At 43.9% G+C, this 15,580-nt stretch overlaps 1 protein-coding gene across 5 annotated transcripts in view; it reads left to right on the top strand.

Moving 5' to 3' along the window:
* FAM65C (family with sequence similarity 65 member C) overlaps positions 1-15,580 on the top strand; it is a 59,452-nt gene that overhangs the window by 1,166 nt on the left and 42,706 nt on the right. For 3 of the 5 annotated variants that reach the window (XM_017815243.1, XM_017815239.1, XM_017815240.1), the window contains exons 2-4: positions 1,431-1,513; positions 5,623-5,700; positions 6,450-6,532. The gene's annotated coding sequence lies outside the window, so the exon portion shown is untranslated. The other 2 variants (XM_017815241.1, XM_017815242.1) reach the window with 2 other exon arrangements.

Genomic DNA, 15,580 nt, shown 5'->3' with positions numbered 1-15,580 from the left:
TTTGTACAGCTCATCTTAATCCCATCATGCCAAAGGCAAAGGAATTGCAGCTATCACTCGAGCCAAGACAAGCTGTAATTAGCACAGAGGATATTGTTAATAGTTAAGTATAGTTTGTTGTCAGACAGTGTCTAGGCTGATTCAAGTCTTTATCCAGTATGTTTTGGTTTTACACTGCAAAAGGATACGTAGAGAATTCAGCCTGTAAATTTAGATAAAATTGGGATCCTGGTGCAACAGAAGACAGACTACAGCTATGTAAGCAGGACTAGAGTAAAACCTCCTATTCTATCACTTTGTAATTATTAAATTGAAGAGTTTGGACTGCTTTCCATGTCTGTCTTCTACAGCTCTGCTTAATGAGCTGTAGGAAGCAAGAAGAAGAGTGGGAGTGACAAGGGAACAGCGACTTCTCTGGGTTTTTAAAGCTGCTGATTTGCTTCTTTTCTCTTGGAGTGAGGGAGGAAGGACCTCCTGAAGATGCATTCTGCTGGGAGCCGTTGTGCAGTTGACTTTATTGCTATAGATTTATGAGGTATTGCCCGAGATAATTTGTTTTCTATTGTGCATTCCTGGCGTGGCTGGAGTGCCATGCAGTGGGTGTGGGAGCGTGCCTAAGGAGGCAGGGCAAATTCACTTCAAGTCACTGGAACCAACCTAATAAAGTGTATTAATCACTGCCTGGCTTTCATCACAAGGAGCTGACGTATGAGGAAGGAATGTGATAAACAATTTGATTTCAGATAAAGGTAGGGAGAGAGGCAGGCTCTTCGTGCCAGCTCTAACACAAGTTTATGGAGCTATTTTAGTCACAAGTTCTGTACAACCTGTGATTCAGACCTGATCAAGCTATTCATGGCACGTTCAGTTTCTGTGAGGTTGAAAGACAGGTTGGGTTTCCTAATCTCTGAGCAACTGGGGAAGTTGATTGGGAGGCCGTTTTTTTTCCTTTGTTTGTTTTGGTGTAGAAATTCCATCACTTAAGTCCACCATGAACTATAATGAGATTCTATCATGATGCTTCTTTCCCATCTTGACACTTCTGACAGTTTAAGTGGGATGGTATTCCAGACAACCCTCCTGGGAGTTCATAGAATACTTGCAAGAAGAAAGCATAGAAAATTTCTGTCAGCATATGTTGATTGTACTGATGACCCACCTAAACTTTTATTGTATAGTTCAGGGCTTATGCTGATTTTATGTTTAACACAAACTATTCTTTGTTTATACTGTCAGTGCCAGCTCAGAGGAGTGGTTGTTGGATCCACTAGATTATAATCAGATCTTTGATTTGCGCTATTTCACACAAAATATTCCCATAAATTAAACATAGTGTGGGGAGGGATGATTAGCAGCAATATACCCAAGTAATTGGGGACACCAAGGTGAGAGAAACCACTGAATTATTTCTGATTTTCTTACCTCTGCAGACATTTTTGCCTTTTATTCTGGATGGGAATGGTGACTTTCATCTGGCTCCAACATCAGACCTTCAAAGGAGGCTGTGCTGCAGGTACTTTACAAAATGGGCTGTTTGTCCCAGCTCTGGGGGGGGCTCTGGAACATTCCTGTGATTGTTCTTGGTTTGGGGCTTTAGTTGTGATAACCTTGTGAAGGTTTTTGAAAATACTTTCCTAGCAAGTCAAAAGCTGATACCGATACATTAATTTGTACTCTCTGAGGTTTCTAACTAAAATAATTAAAGGCTTTTAAAGCTTTTTCTTCCCCTTCATCTAGTGATCCATTTCTGCTCAATGACTGTGAATTACTTTGAAATTCCTCCTTATTTAAACAGGGCAGTACTGAGCACAGCTGACACCTCACACTTGCACTGGTGTGTAGAGTTTAATGATTTAACTCTTCTGGCTGAAGTGTTTGGAAGAAGCTACACTGGTGCTGAGCTGTACAGGTCAATAGGTAACTTCAGTGTTTCTTTCCACAAAACAATTTGTGAACATTTCTTGTTTGGTTTTCCACTACTCACTGAGTATTCCAGGGCTAGAATTTGGAAAAAAAATATGGCAAACCAAAGGAATAATTGTTTCAAAATTTCTTTTAAACTTCTCTTGGTACAGATTGGAATTTAAATTTTGTCTTATTCTCAGAGAATTAGACAAAAAGCTCTGCCTAATAAACCTTTTGGAGTAAAGACTTTGCTTTTGTGCTTGCCTGGAAGCCATTTTATGACTATTTGTGAGGAAAACTATGCCCTCTGCTAGTGGCTTAACCTGAAATAAGTAAGATATTAGGTGCCATCTGCTGAATAATGAGTACTTGTGCCTTTTGCTCCAAAGCAATGTTTTTACACAGAATGGTGGTTGATAGATCTTAACATTATTTGTGACTACATACAGTATGCTTGGAAAGCAAATTACTAGGCTTTGTTGTTCAAGGTAATTTCCTCTCAAAGAAGGATAACATTTGAGCTTTAAAGTGAACAAACCACTATGGACTCTAACAGTTTAACCTTTTATAAACACACAGCTCGAGCTGCACATTCCCTTGCTGCTCAGTGGGATTGGACAGTCTTGTCTGGTGTCCTCCAGGTGTGATGTTTGAACACTTAGTGTTATTTTGACATCGCTTAATGAGTTTGTAGCTCACTCATAGGCAAGTTCCTCCTGCCCCCTGCTTTGGCAGGTACTGTTCAAGAAATCTAGCATTTGACTTCCTTTTCCTGAGCTTTTCTATGTGTTCCTTCTGTCAGAGTGCTACGAACAGGTTTGTGCTGTCAAACTGCTCTGACAGAAACACGTGAAGGAAGGTCATGGCAGGGCCTGTTCCCTGGTCTGACTGTGAGACAATGAATTAATTTTGCGAATGATTTCAGCATCTAGTTGCAAAAATAACGATACCTTTTCATAGAACAACGAATTATTGCTTGCTGAGATTGAATTATCATTGGATGATCCCCGAGTCACCCGGGGGTGCTCACACAGGCTCAAAGGCCAGTGCTGGAAGCACCGCGGTGCCCGTGGGGCAGCGCAGACCGGACTGCTTTAGGTCTCTGCCGGAGGGGGATCCGGCACCAGGGAAGGGAATCCCGTGGGGATTGTCCGCTCCCATCGCACGTGGGAGGCTGTGTCGCGACTGTCGCGACTGCCCGTCCTTGGTGCTGCGGGAGTCGCTGCCGGCAGAGGGTGCTGTGCCCGCGCTGTCCGGAGCGGTGTGACCGCAGCGACGGCCATTAATGAGAGCCGTTAATTAAGGCAGCGGCCTTGGCTGGACCGCAGTGCGTCCAGCACAACACCTACATTCATAACCGTACCTGGATTTATAATGGACATATAAAATTAATCTTGCTGGGGTTTAGTATATTATTCACGGAATCACAGAATGGTCTGGGTTGGAAGGGATCCTAAAGATCACCCAGTTCCACCCCCTGCCATGGGCAGGGACACCTTCCACTAGACCAGGTTGCTCCAAGCCCTGTCCAGCCTGGCCTTGAACAATTCCAGGGATAGGACACACTCATTTGATTTGTTTGATTTGTCATTGACTCTTTGCTGAAATGACTACAGAGTATGAACAGGCAGGCATATATACATTCATGTAATAAAGTGCCACTGTTTATTAACCAGATAGTACTGGTGCAGTGGTAATAAGTAAAACTAGAAAAGTACAAGCCAAGGGAACTAGAAAAGCAATTTGATTTTTCTATTTATGTCACATTTGGAAATATTGAATCCAGTGATTTCAGCCACTGTCCCAGTGTGTTCAGCTTTTAGAAGATATTCTTTGCTTCTGTTGGCTCTTCTCTTAGTATGTCTTCTGAGTTATGAACTATAAACTCCAGCACAGATAGATGCACAAAGAAGGAAAAATAATCATGTGCTTGTAATTCTGGATGTGTGTATTTACAGTTTAGGCTCACTCTTAACACACCCTCACAAACTGGGAGCAAATGCTCTGTGCAGGGACGGGTTTGTAACGTGCTCTGAAGTTTGTCGTGTTACAGTAATGAAAATGCCTGGTCAGTATATTGGTAGACTGAGAGATAATCCACTTCTGTGCAGATTACTTCATATTATTAACATTTAACCAGCGTTCTAAAATTAAAAAATACAAAATAGAAAAGGGTGGGGTGGAGACACAGGCAAATGTTTGCATACATATTGCTTGCATTAGGAGCTGCAAGAAGAATTATTGTCTCTCCAAGCCAGCCTGGTGCAAAGGATCACAATAATAGGCCCAACTACTGAGTTATTAGCTATTGCTTTTATAAACAGAGTTATGGTTTATAGCAGCCTTTCTGAAAGTCAGTTTAGTCTGGATGTTCCTGAGAAGGCTGGTCTGGTCTGCTCACAGGGTTTGCTGCCTGTAAATCGGTCCATTTAGAAAGCAAACAAAAACTACTTAATTCAGTACTTAAACAATAAAATAATGATTAATCTGATTATGCCAGGACGCTGGTGATGCTGAAACACTGAATGTGTAATGCTGTTGCAACCATCCTGAATGCTTTGTTGTGGAATGATCTTTGTATATCGTTGGCATATATTGATGGATGTTGAATGGCTGAATTTGTGAAAGGCTTTTGTGAAGTGCTTTGAGATTCTGGAGGAAATGTACTGGCATTTTTTTTTTGTGTCCCTTGAGTTCTGAGAGACATCAGAGTGTGTTTTATTTTTTCATTGTAAATATTATAATGGTGCCAGCAATGCAGTATTTACTGCTTTTCATATGCGTGAGAATACTAAACATATGCATTTCTAAAGGAAATTCCAGAAGAATGTGAAACTAGCTTGTAACAATAATTTGTAGGTTTGTGTCCATTGTTTTCAAGAATATGTAAATTGTTACATTATAGAACTCACTTTGAACCCTTCTACATAATTATCTGCACTGAACATCAGTATTCAATTTGGAAAATCTGTAGCCAAGTGTTTTATTAGAATTTCATGGAAAAGGAGAATGTGAACAAAACCATAGAGCAAATGATCTGAAATACAGTTAAAAATAATGAAAACCAAGCACCAGCCACATAAACACACCAGATGAAGACACAGCAAATGAAGATCATAAAAAATAAACTGGAATAAAACCACATAAAGCCGATCTTTAGCTGAAGTAAGTGGGGACATCTGCACTGGGAGTGAGGAAGCCGTGGTCATTTGTGTCAGCTGAGGGTCTGGTCTGTGAATTTGTTACAAGTCTCATGTTCAGGAGGAAATGAGAGTAACAGTAAAGGCTTTTTGGTCAACTGGTTGCATGGGGCTCCTGCAGAGATTTGGTGTTCTGACAAATGTCCTCCTGCAAATCCAGTTAAGTTGATTTAAACTAGTCCCAGAGTGCCCCACCCTCTGTGGGGCTGGCACATGGAGACAGGGAACTGCTGCAGCTCCCAGCCCGTGTTCAGTGCAGTGCTGTGCTGCAGGAGCTGCTCTGACACTGCTCGGTTGGGGCTGAGCACACACCCATTGCTGACTATCTTATGGGGCTGGAAAACCTGAGCAGAGTGGCAGGACATGTAGCTGCTGCAGTTATAATTGCCAGGGGATCTTCAAGCAGGGATTCTTCAAGCAGTCAGTGTGACTGATCCTAAAAACCCCAAATACTGGGAAAATCAAGATAAGAGTTAGTAGAGTTACAATTATTAGAGTATCTCATTTGTTTTCCTAGGTACACCAGCTCTTGTGTCCATGGTGGATCACCACTGCCATTTCCAGTGCTCCAGGCCCCAGCCAGTTTCAAGATGAGGTATGAAACCCACTGTTACTGCATCTCAGCACGGTTCTTTCTAATATATATAAAACCCAAAGCGTCTGAGTCGTTGACTCAGCCAACTCCATCAGCCCATCTGTTTTTGTCTCTTATTGCTCTCCCTTTCATCTGTGTCGGTTCCCTCATGCATCTCCTTAAAAACACGTTCAGCTGTGCAAAAGATCTCCCCTTGCCTCTTTCAAGACTTTCCTTTAAGCATGTGCACAGAAAAATATAAATCCTGATCAACTTCATAAAGTACCGCAAAACAAAGTGGTAGCTCTGCCCTAACAGGTTCTTGGATGGGGTCTCCGGTCAACTGGTGCTTTGAGAACTTCAGTTTTGTGTTTTATCCTCCTGAAACAGGATGGGACAGTCTGCTGTGTGTCCTGGGTGTTGCAGAGCATGGTCAAAGGGGGAGCAAACACTATTAGTAATAAGTTATTGTAAGGGCACGTCCGAATTCCACACAGTCAGCTCATTTTTCCCGTGGGGAGTCTCTGGCTTCCTGTGCTGTCAGTCAGTCAGCATGGGGAAGTGGTGCTAAAAACCAGGGGAAGATGGAAATGGATGAGCCACAGTGTAACCCGGGGTGCTCTGCCCAGGGCAGGGACGTGTTTGTGTGAGGTGTTCTGACAAAGTACTGTTCAGGAGAGAGGTGTGAATGGGGGGGTGCCTGTGGGGAGATGAGGAATGGGGAGATTCCAGCCTGCTTTCTATATCACAGCTTTACCTCTTTTTGCCAGGATTGCCTGGAAGGTGTCTAGAAAGCCAGCAGAAGGCAGCCCATTCCCGAGGAACAGTACCTGCCTGCAGAAGCGAGAAGGAGGTCAGTAGTGGGTGCAGCAGGAAGGACTCAGAGCAGGCTTTGGTCAACAAAAAATAAGAGAGCAAATTACATCTCTTCAGTCCTAGAAAACCTCTGGGAGGGTAGGATGGCGAGAGGGAGGAGGCAGAAGGAAAACGAGAGATGATGATTAGGGTTGTATGACTGACGGCTGTAAGGGGAGGGAACCTTTAAAGGGATAGTGAAGAGAGCGTGGGGTAAGGGCAGAGGAGGAGTGAGCAATGGATGGGCAGATGGGAAAGGCGGGAATCTGGGCACGGGAGAAAAGGCCTGAGAAGAAGTGAAGGCGTAAGAGTTGGGGGGCAGGGGAACAGAGGAATTAACGGCGGGAGGACAGGGTCGAGTGTCCCCGCGTGTGATGCCGGTTTGTTGTTGCCCTGCGGCGCTGTGGGGCCCGGAGTGGAACAGCTGGAGCGAGCGGGAGGGCGCCTGGGATGCTCCTGATTAATAGCAGAGGGTCCGGGCCGTGACCGCCGGCTCGGCATGTGCTGGAGCCGCGCGGCGCGTTCCCAGCCCCCCTGCCAGGATGAGGGGGGTCGGAGGGAGGGAGGGAGGGAGGGAGAGAGGGAGGGAAGGAGGGAAGGAAGGAGGAAGGCAGAGGCAGCGAGCGGGACGGGGCCATCGGCATCCAGCGGCAAACAAGCGCTCCGAAGCCGCGGCTTCCTGGAAGCGGAGCCCAGCTGGGCGACAGGCGGCGGCGATAAGCGGCGGTATCGGGGCCGTCCCGGCGGGCCCGGCCACTCCGCGACAGCCGCGACAGCCGCGGCGGCAGCGGAGCCGAGCCGCGCTCCGCGCCCGCCGGCAGCGCAGGTAGGACGCACCTGGTGAGGGGGGCACCGGGAACGGGGCAGGGGCACGGCGGGAGAGCCGTCCGGGCACCCGGCACCGGGACGCGGGTCCGGGACGTGCAGGGCAGCGCGGGGACATCGGCTCGGTCTCGGTAGGTAAGAGCTGTGGGGGACCGAGAGGGGACAGGGCAGGCACCTATGGGGGGGCTGTGGGGAGGATACAGTCACCTATGGAGGGGCATGCCAGTCACCTATGGGGGGGATGCGCAGTCGCCTATAGGAAGACATGTCTGTCACCTGTGGGGGGATGCAACCACCTTTTGGGCAGGTGGTCTCCTGAGGAGTCTGCAGGCATCTGTAAGTGGACAAGCTGCAAAGGATGCCGATATTCCTACAAAGACTGCACCGGCACAAAGAAGTTTGGTAGCTTTTTATCCAGGGTAAAGCTGTTCACACCAGGAAACAACCGGGGAGCACCTGGCTGGAACAGGTGGAACAGTGAGAGCAGCAGGACAATGCCATCCTGTAGGCTTTGTGTTTTGGAGGTGTCATTGCATGGGCTGGTTGTATTTTAGTTAACTCTTTTTGTCTGTGCGGAGTTTGCGTTTTATTTGCTCATAAATACGAATTGAGGGTTTGGGTCACAGCCCAGTTACATTTTGATTCACACAGAGTTTAATTTCCCCTTTTAAAAAGTGTTTTAAATAAGTTGGGCCATATGGAAATAGAGTTGTTCATCGACCAAAGAAACTTGAAGGAATTTGAAAAATAAGGTTACATATTTCTTGAGCCATTTCTTTAGTGTTGAACCAGCACCAGCACTCAGACTCCTGATTCAGTCATTTCCTTTGTTGGGATTAAGACCTAATCCGTCTATACCTGTGTTTTCACAGCTGTAAAATGGGAGCTACACCTATTGATGAGGTGCAGTGCATATACTCGAGTGGAGAGGTACATCTGAGAGAGATGCAGTGGCTAAAGGAACGTGTATATGCGAAACTCCTTCTCTGTTGTGTTCCTCTGTAGTGCAGTTGATCCCTTCCATGCTTCTTCTCTGAATTCTGCAGAGTGAGTGACATAAGCACCACATGTATTAGTGCAGGAAAAGCTGCACAAAACCTGCCAAAATGGGCTGGAGCTGCCATTGAGTGGCAGGTCCAGCCTCTTTGTGCCCCATGTCTGGAGAGAGACATGTGAGATCCAACACGTGTGATCTGGTAGTGAACAACTAGCTTGGTAAAATTTTCCTGCAGTTAGAGTCTGGATACTCTTCAGAGGAATGAAAGGGCTTCCTTGAGGTGACAGGTCCTGCATCCCGGTCTGGTGCTCCACTGGAGTCAGTCAGGAGCTGCAGGGGAGCAGTGGTGTTTCTGTTAAGAGCACAGAGCCAGAACCATGGAGATATGGGCCAAACAGTGAGTTATGTAATGGCATTCCCCAAAGGGTAGTGTAAAGATGAGATGATTTCCTTCTGTCAAGACAAAGAGCAGCTGTACAATCGCTCCACAATGTTCTCTCTAGCCCTAGGTTTCTTAGGAGCAATCCAGGCAGGGAGTTGGGACCCTGTAATATCACATCTACCAACAGCACTTTATTGCCTTCCACAGCTAATTCCTTCACAAATATTCCTTTGCAATATCCTCATAAAGAGCCTCAGAAGTGGAATAGAGCCACTATGGCCAGAAAGGGAAACCAGACTCAGTCTGTGGGGAGGGGAAAATTATGATCTTACTGTGTGTCTTTCTCAGGGGTTTGAGGAGTGATAATGTGGAGTTACAGAGCAGCAGGACAAAACAGAGGTTCTGGCTATAGCTATAGGAGGTTATACAAGACAAATCAAGGGACGGAGAACTGTCTCAGAAGGCTTATTAATTTGTTTCATTTGGATGAAATAAATAGACTGGAAGTGAAGGAGATATTTTATGTATAATAGTAGGTTTAATATTAGTTAAATCTGCACTCTTGATCTTAGCCAAAAGGCTGAGAAAGAGGGAACAGACAGAGCTGAATTATCCAGACTGTTATTGCCCAGAACTGGATTTTTGGAAGGTGATTGGCTGGTGACAATCCAAAACTATACAGACAGCAAGTCGTGCAAGGGCCATCAGCCAGCCTTTAATGGCTACAGGTGCTCAGGCCCTGGCTTCGACTCCCATCCTCAGATGCTGCCTCCGGAAGCACCAAAGGGACATACATATTTATGAAATACCAGGTTTTATCCACTTTTTTCAACTTTTCCATTTCTGTTGCCAGTTTATTCTCCCTGAGGACAGACTGCTTTAAACCAGTATGTCTTCAAAGACAGAGTGGCTGAAAACCATAATTTTTATTCAATTCAACTTTTTAGGGCAAAACTTGGTTTTCAGCCAATCAAGGCATTTAATCATTAGTAATTTAGAAGGTCAGAACACCAAGATGATGTTGTGTTCTTTGTCACTAATACAGAAATACTTTAAGTGCAGTTAGCAAACAGATTTATATGTAACTGCTCTAGATTTGAATTTAGCTGTTTCAAATTAAATAATAAAAATTGTTTTATGGAGAACTTAAAGTGCAATTATTATTGGAAAAGTAACTGTGTCAGTGATACTTTGTTATTCATCAGATATGTTCTTTCCATGAATTCATCTGCTTGATGAAGTAGCAAAAATCCACTTCCATTATTTTTTTAACTCTTGTTGCTACAGGCTGAGTTCAGGGAATGCTGCAGCCCTTGGAAATTGCCCTGGCCCTTGGATTATGAATTATGTCCATGACAGAGTTTATATTTTGAGATGTCAGTCTCAGTTGCATGGTAAAATAGCCATAATAACTTGCATTGGATTATAGTCATGCAGTGTGATTTAAGAGTTGAGACTGACTTTTCAGAATTATTAGGGATTAAAAACCTGTTCATTTGTTGACTTAGCAAGCTGAATTGGGGCTGTAAGCTTTTATTCTTGTTTTTCTTTCCTGTCTCTACAACTAAGTTGTTCAGATGACACATCCTGAGATTGCTGATGTGCTCAAGCTGGGATGTCCAAGACTTACATCAAACATCCATAGGTTCCTATAATTTGAAGTAAGGCCAGTAAAATCTATTGGTCCTCAAGTGCTTTCAGAGTCCAGGGCTGCATATTTTGGGAAGAATTTCTCCATGGAAATGATGTCCAGGCATTGGAAGGGGCTGCCCAGGGAGGTGGTGGAGTCCCCATCCCTGGAGGTTTCCAAGGATGTGGCACTCAGTGCTCTGGGCTGGGTGACAAGGTGGGGATCGGGCACAGCTTGGACTCAGTGGTCTGGGAAGGCTTTTCCAGCCTCAGTGATTCCATGATTCTGGGAGGGGTGACTCTCCACAGGGGCAGCTGAGTTTACCAGACACTCCAGGCATTCTGTGCTCCTGAAATACCGTCTGTAAAATGGTGATAATCCAGCAGTGTTTACGTAGTGCTGGGGGATGATAAGAAATCAGCATCAATCTTTCTCCATTCCATAGGGAGAGTTATGTTTATGATTAGGGAATGAACCTTGGTCCTCTCAGCTGAATATTTCCCTCACTTATCTCACATGGTAGGAACAGCAGTAGCAGAGCACTCATCATTTTATTGAAAGAACCCTGGCTTATAGACAGCGTGTTTGCCATGAGAGTTTTCTCTAACCCTTGTTGAAATGTTTTAAAACTTGTAATTTTAAGCTATGCATAAATGTCTGTAGCTGATATTCTGTGAGCCTGTGAAGGCAATAAGGGTGACCCGATTACGTGTGTTCACAGATCTCTCTCTGCTTCACGTTCCTGCAGACCAGAACAACAACATAACTTTCTTCTTTCAGGATAGTTAATGGTCTGGCCCAGAATTACAGCACCAGATGTGTTGCCACAGAAACAATTTAAAGGGAGAAGGAATTGTGAGCAAATTGTCTTTCTCGTGGAAAATGTTTAAGAGCCTCCCATTGGTTTCCATGTGTCTGTCTATGTGTGTGCACAGCAGAGAATAAGGGACAGTTTTGCTTCTTATTTCATACATCTGTTAGTGGTTTAAAATGCTGTATACAGGGCTGAAAATTGAAAAATATTCTATTATGGGCATGACTTACGTACCTCAGAGACATTTTTTATTAAATCCTGACTCATTTCTAGAAACTTTTTCCTTGAAAAATGTGCAGTGTGCTATCTGATTTACTTACCTCCACTTGCAACATGCTTTGGAAAATATTTCCAGTAATAGTTGTTTCTGTGAAAGTAAGGAAACATTTGACTTTATGAAGTTATCCCAGATTTTGATGCTGGGAATTAGTATCACATTTTACTTACTACAATTGACATGCTGATGAAAAGAGGGAATGTTTACAGGAAATATTTTGATTTAATCTTGCCTAGGAAGCCTTAAAGTAGCCAAAGCCCTGGATTTTAGCTGGCATTTCTTTTTCTCAAAATAGTGGATACTCTATTAAACATATTCCTTTCTCAACTATTGTGAAAATATTTGTCTGAACAAAAAGCAACGTGAATTACCTTAATATGTCTTTTTGACTCTTTTGACCACATCTTTATCCTACAGTTTTGCATTTTGACAATAATGAGAAAAACACTCAGGAAGGCCCCAGCCCTGGGAAAATTTTAAAAAGACCAACATTCACACATAAGAGATTTGTTTCCACAGTTGCTTGCCTTTCGTGCATTTGGGAGGTCTTTCTCCCTGCAGATTTTGAAATGCTGCTGGTTGTGGAGTTGAAGGAGACATAGTTGATTTATCTTATCAAAAGCCAGGGTGAAGTTTGTGTCTCTCTGGAGTGATGGAAAGATTTTGCCATAAGCATCTGTATGTACAAGATGCCCTGTGATTTGGGAGGGCAATGGACACACAATGTTATGCTGAGAAAGCTTCTCTTCCTATTTGTTTGTTCAGTATTTCCCACTGTGGGATTTATGGTTATTAAATCTTTTCCCATATAGCCATCCTTTTAAATGCCCATCATTTTGGAAATACACAATTTATTCCCTTTGTTACTCATTTTTATACAAATCTGGGATCTTCGCTTTTCCATTGATGAAAGTTGTTTCTAACAGAAGTATCAGAGTATATCCAGGTATCCTGGACTTAGGAGCAGTTACTTATGGAAATAGTTCTACTTTATTTCAAGTGTCCTACAGAGTAGAGTAGTGGTTTGCAGTCTCTCAGCTCTGGAGCTCGGCTGGGTGCCATGTCCCACATTTGAGTTCTGGCAGGTTCACAGGCATGTACATCACCAAACAAGATCTGCCAGGCCGATAAGGAATTCATTTCTCTCTTGCATTCCTTATTCAGGCAGAACTCCAACCCTGGGTGTGGAAGGAATGCAGAGCTGGGCCTAAAGCTTGTGTCTGCACAGGTTAGAAATGAACTTCCAGTGTAAAATGGGGATCGGAATCTGCATCCGTGTTTTGCTCCAAGACCGCAGACATTTGCATCCAGGTTTCTGCTTTGGGTGCTCTTTGGGGCGTCCTTATGTTTACAAGCTGATCCAAATGTCCCCTTAATTAGTTCACATCTCTTCTGTTTGATCCCATGAGAAGGTAGGCTGGTCTTTCCTTGGGCGGTAGAGCTTTCCCAGACAGACATTGTAAACTGGAAATATAGGTACTTGTAATTTTCTTAAAAACCTCCTTTGGGCTGAAATGTCTTGGGCTTGGTTTCAATCCAGTATTGAATAAGACTGGAAAGTCTGAATAACGTCAGTTCAGCTGTATTGGAGTTATTCAAATGCATTTTGAAACTATGTACTTTCTACTTACGTTTTTCCATAATTCTCTATGCTTATATAACCTGTGTTTTATTATTTAAATTACCAAAGACTTGAAGAGGGAGATATAATTTTCCAATACTGGGCCTGAACAGATAAACAGAGAGGCAATTCAAAGGCCTCAGTGTGCTTTAAAATCTGAATGTTTACTGCTTTAGTGTTGGCATGAATAGGTTTGTATTTCTACTAGTGCAGAAAAAGCCCGGTGTCAATAACCTTCAGTTCACCCAGGCACTGAATTTCTGCAATTCTTCCATTACATAATTGAGATTTTATGAAAAGGGTTTACATTTCTCCAGAATATGAGCAAGGATTTTGTTTGATGAGATCTGTAAAGTTAAAATAGTAGGCCAGGGGTTTTCCAAAAGAACTGACACCCGGAGATATTCCAAAAGCACGTGCAGCTGTTTGAGCAATCATTACACTGCAGCGTGTGGATGTGGCTGGGACTTCATCTCTGCAGAAAGTTCCGAGGCTTTTCTAAAGTTTTGAAGGAAGCAGATTTGTAGGAAGTTGGTTACCCGGTTTTTACAGTGGAAGGCAAGAAAGAGCAGGTCAGATGGCTGGCTCATGTCTGAGAATGCCTGGTTTGATTCCATGTGTAACACCAGAGCCTTGGGTACATTTGTTGTATCGATACATGTAACCGCACCTTTGTGTGCGCCTTTACAGTGCTTTCAGTGCAGCAGCATATCCCAGACTGTATGGAAATCTGTCACTAGGCCTTTGTTACTCATTGTCTGAACTGGAACCCACACAGTGATCCCGAAGGTAATGCCACCTTTGAAGAGTCCTGGCATGTAGAAAGCTGACGGGAACTACTCCTTCAATTAACCACAACTGCCACCAGACAATAGAGCTGGCCTTTGTGTAACTCTGCTGAACTCACTGGAGCTTGTTCCCAATTCCACTGAGGCCCAGTGGTGCCTCTCCCTTTTTCTGAAGGGTTCACATGCCAATGTGTTGTGCAACCAGTGTAATTTGTTAACAAATAGAGAATTTAAATAACCTTAGAAAATCACAGGCATCCCTGCTGCCTGCGAACAAACAGCAGAAGTGCAAAATATTTAGGTAGCAGTGCAAAGTATCTCAAAATTATCTGAGCTTGGGTTCTCGAAGAACAAACCCACAACTGTAAGGAGTTCATGCTCTGCAGGAGAAGGCTTAGGATGAGAACATATACTGTGTGTTCTGGTGAGACCTCCAGTCCAGACATAATTTCTGTGTCTGTTTTCTTCAGAGCTGTAGGAAACATGAAGAATCTTTCCTCATTTGTGTATGAGTTTGACTGCTTTTAGATTCATTTAAAACAATAAGGGAGTATACTTTGACCTGTAATTGTCAAATTATCTTTACACTGCAGTAAAACTGTGTCTCACTGTAAATATCTCTCGAGTGAGCCAAGTCATATGGAGCAAAACACCATTTTTCTATTAGAACATTGAATGCACTGAGTGCCATTGCTGCTGTAATTGTGTCAGAATCTGGATTTAATTCTGGACCTGAATTAGTGTATTGTTGGAATCACTTGTCAACATGTTTTTGTATCTGAATGGCCATTTCTGAATTTTGAAGATCACCCAAGAGTGACTTTCTGCCAGAAGTTCTCTGGCCTGTGTATTCTCAATGGCAGTTCTGTGGAGGATCACAAATGTGAGTTCATGAGATCAATGGTCCATGTGCTGATGGTTGGAGGGTCAGATTGCAAGTATGGGAAAGCTGCCAGGGGACAGAGAACATCCCAGGGACATCCTGTTCTACCTCCTGCCTCTCCAGCCAGCCATGGTTCCTGGTTAATGGGCAGGCTGGTCACTGCTCACAGCAGCTTTCAGCATTTCAGACACTGCTGCCATCGGTTCAGGCCCATCTGGCAGGATGCTGAGGATTATCTCTTTCACAAATCAGGCCTCTCTGATGCCAAAAAGGCAGATCAGTAACACATAATGCCTTTGAATATCACTGGAGTCATCACAATACTGAGATTTAGCTGATTTGCCTGTGTGTTGTCCTGAATTTAATGTTCTTCACTGGTGTTCTCATCCATTACCAGGACTCCTTAAATTATCAATCAAGGAGGAGTTGGACTTGATGATCCTTGAGGGTCCCTTCCAACTCAGGATATTCTCTGACTCTGATTAAGCAGTGTGAGTGTGGACAAGGCATTTGACCATCCATTTCTGTGTTCCATCTCTGCAGCTCCAAGAACTGTAACAATGCAAACCTGTCACTTCCCGCCACACCACGTTCTGAAGGTGGCTGTCCTCATTCTGTTGGGGCAGTAGGAGCTGATACACTAAGGATCAGTATGTTCAGTGAACTGGTTGATCCTTTGAGTCTTGGGTGAGAGTCTTCACACTCTTGAGTCAGTGTGTGCATTAAGATTACAATTCACTCCTACCATGCTGGGAGGAAACTAGAACTTTTTTATGGGTTTTGTTCAGAGGCACAACCCTACTCTGCAGGAGTGGCCTCTGATAACTGG

Source organism: Lepidothrix coronata, unplaced genomic scaffold (assembly GCF_001604755.1).
Source record: "Lepidothrix coronata isolate B3197 unplaced genomic scaffold, Lepidothrix_coronata-1.0 Scaffold49, whole genome shotgun sequence".
NCBI classification, from domain to species: Eukaryota; Metazoa; Chordata; class Aves; order Passeriformes; family Pipridae; genus Lepidothrix; species Lepidothrix coronata.
Note: the sequence above shows the minus strand (reverse complement) of the source record. Positions and strands in the feature narration are given on the sequence as shown.